The 6,000-nt window shown below is 47.6% G+C and overlaps 1 protein-coding gene across 4 annotated transcripts in view; it reads left to right on the forward strand.

Moving 5' to 3' along the window:
• The window catches only part of LOC101575991 (UDP-glucuronosyltransferase 1-8), a 200,441-nt gene that overhangs the window by 52,575 nt on the left and 141,866 nt on the right, over positions 1-6,000 (forward strand). The window contains exon 1 of one of the 4 annotated variants that reach the window (XM_012516057.2): positions 3,142-3,245. The exons of the other annotated variants lie outside the window; for them this stretch is intronic. The gene's annotated coding sequence lies outside the window, so the exon portion shown is untranslated. Of the gene's footprint in view, positions 1-3,141; positions 3,246-6,000 lie in introns of those variants that run through there. 4 annotated transcript variants of the gene reach the window in all.

The following is a 6,000-nucleotide window of genomic DNA, read 5'->3' on the forward strand; positions in this document are numbered from 1 at the left end:
ATAGCTGTAAATGTATATGGTTTTATATATCTACTAAAGGATGTGTGTAGACTTTATATATGTGAAAAGTTAAATGATTTATAACTACAAGCATGAAGCAAGCAACATTAAACTGGAATTGAGTCTTCAAAGAGAGCCCTGGATACAGCCCAGGTGCAAAGGGAAAGTTTCATCCCTGAAGTAGCTGTGCACTGCATAGATTTTCCCATCTCTGTTTCAGAGGGGCGGGCTCTCTCAGAAGAACCTTTAGTTCGTGTGCTTTTAGCTTTTGTGTTTCTGGAGAACAGGGGCTGAATAGTCTGCACCTCATCTGCCTGGTAAGAGGGAAGTACTGCTTACTAAGTGTGTGTGTGTGTGTGTGTGTGTGTGTGTGTGTGTGTTGGTGAGCAAGTGTGTGCATGTGTGCTTCTGTGCATGTGCATTTATGCGTGTGTGTGCATGTATGTTTGCCTTAAGTCCTGCATAGTGAATTTCCCTGCATGTCTCCTATAGCAAAATCTTGAGTTTATCCAGATCGGTACAGCCAGGGGTGTAATTAAATACTTCACTTGTGATGGTAGATCATCATTCTGAACACTTAAATAGATCTAATGGGGGAAAATCCACTTCCAGTCTTTTTCAATTTTTGGTGCATTTCAGTAGGATCGATGACTGGGTCCAGCTGGGAGGAATCCACATTCATCCCAGGCATTAGGTATGGGGTGGTGGGCGAGGCTGTGGGTACCCAGCAACTGGAGACTCCCATCCTGTGCTGGCATTCTGTACTTCCTCTCTCCTGTGGTTGCCTTCCTGTACACACAGCAGGCTTCCTGGGAGCCGTCTCGCCTCTGGCCTTTTCTGAATGCCTTCCACATGCAGCAGCTGCCGGGGGTTGACTTGTATCTCAGGTCTCAGTCCCTCTGAAGATGTGGCTTGTGGTGGTTTTGGTGGCACTACAGAGTACCATGTGCTTGGCTCTTTTCTCATTATTTGATGTGAAGGCTCCTTCTCAGCATTGCCAGACTCCAAGTGCCTGGCTCAGTACAGGGGCCATAGCCCTAATGCAGCAATGGCTGTGCCCGCTAGCAGCTGGCTGCATCACTGAGAGGCAGACTTCCACCAGTGATGCATTGGGAAATGTCCCCTGAGAGGAAAAGGTGCCCAGGAGCTGATCAAAGGGTGCCTTGTAGGACCTGGAAACAAACACAGTGGGCTAAGCAGAGAGCATGGCAGGGGCAGCACAAATCTGGGTGCCAGGTTCCTCAGTGTTGGCAGCAGTGGTGTGCCCCCTTCCATCATGCACTCCAGGATGCCTTTATTAAACACAGGGAGTGAAAGTTCTAGCTTATGTCTCTTCTGAGTAATCCTTGGGTCATGGTTCCTTAGGGCCTGTGCCTCTCTTGACTGTTTCTGGGATCCTGGGACTTCTGATCACCTTGCTATAAGTCCCCAGGAAGTCCTGGATTCAGCCCATGCAGTAAGACAGGGGTCGCTGGAGATGACGCTGTCCTGCCCAGTCTATCACTGGGAGTCAGCCCTGGGCCTGATCCAAAGCTTGAGCCCAGAACACTCTGACTTCACCATTCTCAGCCTGGCACATGCGTTACGTTGCTCTTGGAACCTATGTCCATGATGTCTGTGTAACCCAGTGAACCCAGCTGTGGTGGTGGTCCACATAACCCATGCATGGTTATGTTTTTATAACTATTTACTTAAACTTTAGTTAATTCGATTTTGCTATTTTGTTATTCTAGATTTAGCATATTTAAATTTTCAAGTCTCAAATGTTTTGCAGGTCCTTTGAAATCCTGTAGGTCCTGGCCCTGTTATTCATGACTTTTGGATTCAAGAATCTGAAAGTGTGAGTCCCTTTGTAGGGTCAACCTTTCCAGATGCCCCCTGCTTCCTGCATGGAACTGCTCCTGTGCATACTCTTGGTCTCCTCTCTGCCCGAATGCCAGGCATGCTCCACAGAAATTAGCTCCAACCTGTGGTCCATCTCTTCTTCACTCCTCTGGTGGGTGGCCAGGCCTGAGTCATTGGTTAGTTGTAATCCCTGCAAAACAGTTGACCTTTGCCTACACAGTCAGGGGAACCCTGATGCTGGAGGACACCTGGAATCCTACAGTACCACCCATGTCAGGACTGGGCCCTCAGGACATTTGCCCTTTAGGGACCATTCTTGTGACAACAAACATATCAAAGTCCTCTTTCTAGCATCCAGTATGGGAACACACACACACACACACACACACACACACACCATTCTTAGCAATTGTGCAGTCAAACCTTAAAAGGAAAAAAAAAATTCTAACACCTAATGGAGTCTTAACTTGCAGGGTGCAGTTTTGGTGGTTATTCAAAGTGCTATTAGTGCCTTTCCTTCATCTTCTGCCCTATGTCCCCTTGGGCTTGATAGGAATAAGAACAGGACCTTCAGGCCATAAGATTTTTAGAACAGGGCTGTATTAGGAAGTCGCCCGGTACATGGACCTTGGCAGAATGGGGGTGTCTGTGTGGGTCCAGTATGAAGAATCTGAGGCTTGTGCTTCTCTGGTTCCTCCTACCACCACTGGCTTGCTAGGCATTCTCTCTCTAGATGTACTTATTGTTTTTGGAAGGCATCCTGCCTGGCTCTTCCTGCCCTGGAAGGGTGGGCCTTGCATATTGCATCCTTTGTTAACTTCCAGGGTCTTGTTTGGTCTTGATGGAGCCAAAGCTGCAGGATGCTGGCACCTTCCTGTCTTTGATCATTCTGAGCAGGAAGCTGTCCTGCTGGAGGGTCCTGGGAAGCTGCCTCCAGCTGGGACTGACCTGAGTCTTTGCATGCCCTGAACCATGAGTTTGTACCTCACTTGTGTTTCTGGGTCCAGCCCTGCAGTTCGGATGGCCCCTTCCACCTGTTTTTCAGGATTCTTTTTCTTTTCCGTGCCCCAGCCCACAGCCAGTACCAAGGCATAGGTCAGGGCACGTCTCAGGAGCTACTTTGCGTGACTGGCTCTGGCAAGCCCATGCCAGTAATTCTAGGACCCACCTCTCGTGAGAACAGCCAAATTTCCACATGCCCCACCCTCCGGGCCCTCCCTCAGCGTTGTGCTGAGCGCAGAACAAACATGACCCTCCTTCCCTGAGAGGGTTGAGAAATCCAAAGCTGCAGAAACAAATGTCCTCCTGGCTGGTGGGTGACTGAGACGGGAAGCAAAGCCAGGCTTTCTGACATCCCGTGCTGCCTATACTCTTCTTGCTCAAGCCTTGACTTCCAAAAGGCAAGTATTAGATTATGTGTTCAGACATGCAACAGGGAGTATATACTTTGGTTTGTGTCCCTTTTTTCCTTGCTAGCATTTGACAAACTTGTGATTTCCCTAGTGGGTGTAAAAGAAGACTGAGCTGTTACATAAAAGAAGTCCCTTTAGCCACAAAAGGAATCTTTTGGAATCCTGAAAAGTTCGGGGTGGGGGGTGGCTCGTTGCTAGAGGAACCAACCTTGGGATTAGAGGAAGGGGAGGAGAAAGGAGCTGAGAGTTCAGTTGGTCACCCATGGCTGATGATTTAATCGATATCTATTCCACAGAAGCTGAAAAGGACAGGCTGTGGGTTCTGAAGGGGTGAAGAGGGAGAGGGTGCTCTGTGATTGTGTGCGAGTCCGGGCCCCTTCCCCCATACCTTGCCCTTTGCCCTTTCTCATCTGGCTGTTCATCTGTGTCCTTTTGATGTCCTTTGTAGTAAGCTAGTAGTCAAGTGAGCTCTGTTGTCTTTGTCTCTGTGAGTCCTTCAGGCAAATGACTGAACATAGAAAGAGGGAGGGAGTGGAAACCTCTGGTTTGTAGCCAGGTCATACAGAGGTTGTTTGCAGTCGGGGTTGTCTTCCAGGACTCAGTCCTGAGCCCATGAGGCCTGAGCTAGCTTGCATAGTGTCAGCATGGAATGGAGTTGTACAGCTGCAGCTGGTGTTGGAGAATTTCTCATTGTGGAAGAAAATCCCCACGGCTCTGGTCGCCCAAGTGTTTTACAGTTATGTGAGTGTGAAAGGCGAAAGCCCCCCCCCAATACACCGTTCCAGTCAGTGCCCAACCTCCGAAGGAGCACAGCTTTGCGCATGTTCTCATTTTGTCTTCATTATTTGAGTGAAAAATGAAAATAAAGTCTGAGAATAAAATAGGCAAACCAAAAGTGAATTTGCTCATTTAACATTTATTGAGCACTTACAGGATATCCGAGTACTGGGGCTATGGTAGGGAATGAAGTTAACACCAGGCCCGTAGAGAACCCCCATTACTGGGGGGAGATGCATGGTGAGTAAACAACAGGCTAGGTGGCAAAGAAAGAGGAGGAAAGGGGCTCCTGAGTGGTGGGCTGAACTGTGTGGTAAAGCTTTGCCAGGGGAGATGAGACGCAGACCTGACCTGCAGTGCTCAGGCCGTGTGAACCTCTGGGGTGCAGGGGGCATCGTGCTTATGTCACTGCCCAGGTCAGACTTGGAAAAACCAGAGCCCACAGCCTGTGGGCTGCTTGCTCTAGAACAGAGCCACACCCATTGTCCGGTGTTGTTTATGGCAGTTATATGCCCCACCCTGGCGGCAGAGCTGAGCTGTTACTACCAAAGAGAACCAGGGGCCTGCAAACACTAAAGTACACTGTCTGGACCTTTGCAGAAAATGCCTTCTAATATTTCTTAATCTAGAATTGAAGGTCTTAAAGTGTATTCTAGGAACCCTGGGGCCCTCTGGGTCCCCTTCAGCATGTGTGTGAGGCTGAGCTATTACTGGCATTAGACTGCAGTAGTACTAAGACCTAATTCACACTTTTCCTGCTCATCTTCTCTGACAGGTGCTGTAGGGGTTTCCAGAAGTAAAGTTGTCTGAAATAGATTGCAACCGATTACATAAAGATCAAAATAAATGATAGATAATATGAAATAGGGAGATAGATTTTTCTAAAAGGGAAAAGGGTTTAAGGAACTTGACTTGGGAAAGAGATGAAGGGAATAAAAAAAGGAATGAAATTCAGTAATGAACATGTGCAGACTCCTCATAAGGAATGGAAATATATACTCATAGATGAATAAAACATTTTAAAAAAATTTATAAGAGAGAAATAAGAGTCTATTGTTATCTGTGTTACCAGACATCACAAGAGCTAGCAAATACATAAAATAATGTGTCACTCTTTGGACTAGTTTCTATTTGATTGGGGGATAAATCATTACTTTTAACACATAGAAGTGATTTGTGTTGCTTCATAAGGGGTGTGTTCTTGGCTAAACATGTTAATGAGAAAGCCTTTTTATATTGTATCAGCTTTGATTTCTGAAAGAGTTGACTTGGGTAGGCATAAGCCACATGAAAAGAAGCCTTTGGGGGTTTCTGAACTATTGGAGGAGTGTGTAAGTCTGTTGTGTAGGAGGACACTTGGGGGCCTGAGTCCTGCAGGAGTAGATGGAGACACTGAGTGTGAAGTACCACACTACTGCCTTGGAAGGCAGGGAGAGAGAGAGAGAGGGAGGGAGGGAGAGAGAGAGAGACAAAGAGAGGAGAGAGAGAGAGAGAGAGAGAGAGAGAGAGAGAGAGAGAGAGAGACCCCCCTCCTGCCTCTAGCTATTTTTAGCTGGCACAGTAGGAGAGTTTCCTCTGATCGAATCTATACAAGCAAAAGGAATTTTGAGACTTCCAGGATGATGGCAGAGTGGTGAATAGCAGAGAAACAGCCTCTCTGAGATTTGGTGTTCAGATGCCAGGATAGAGCGACATGAGGAAGAGAAGCGGGAGGGAGGTGGGTCCCTGGGACTCAGTGAGGCTCTGAAGTGAGGATTGAAGCCCACAGCAAGAGTGAGGAGAGAGCCCTCAATGCACAAGAAAGAGATGGTGAGCCACACCGAAGAAATCAGGTTTCAGCCTCACAGCCAGAAACCAGCCTGAACTTCAGTGGAAGTAAAAGTGCAGGCTTGTTGGGATTACCCTCCACTCCACTGTAAAGCTGCAGCTGGCTTGCTGGGATTACCCTCCACTCCACTGTAAAGCT

This window comes from Octodon degus, unplaced genomic scaffold, assembly GCF_000260255.1.
Source record: "Octodon degus isolate 3935 unplaced genomic scaffold, OctDeg1.0 scaffold00089, whole genome shotgun sequence".
NCBI lineage: Eukaryota > Metazoa > Chordata > Mammalia > Rodentia > Octodontidae > Octodon > Octodon degus.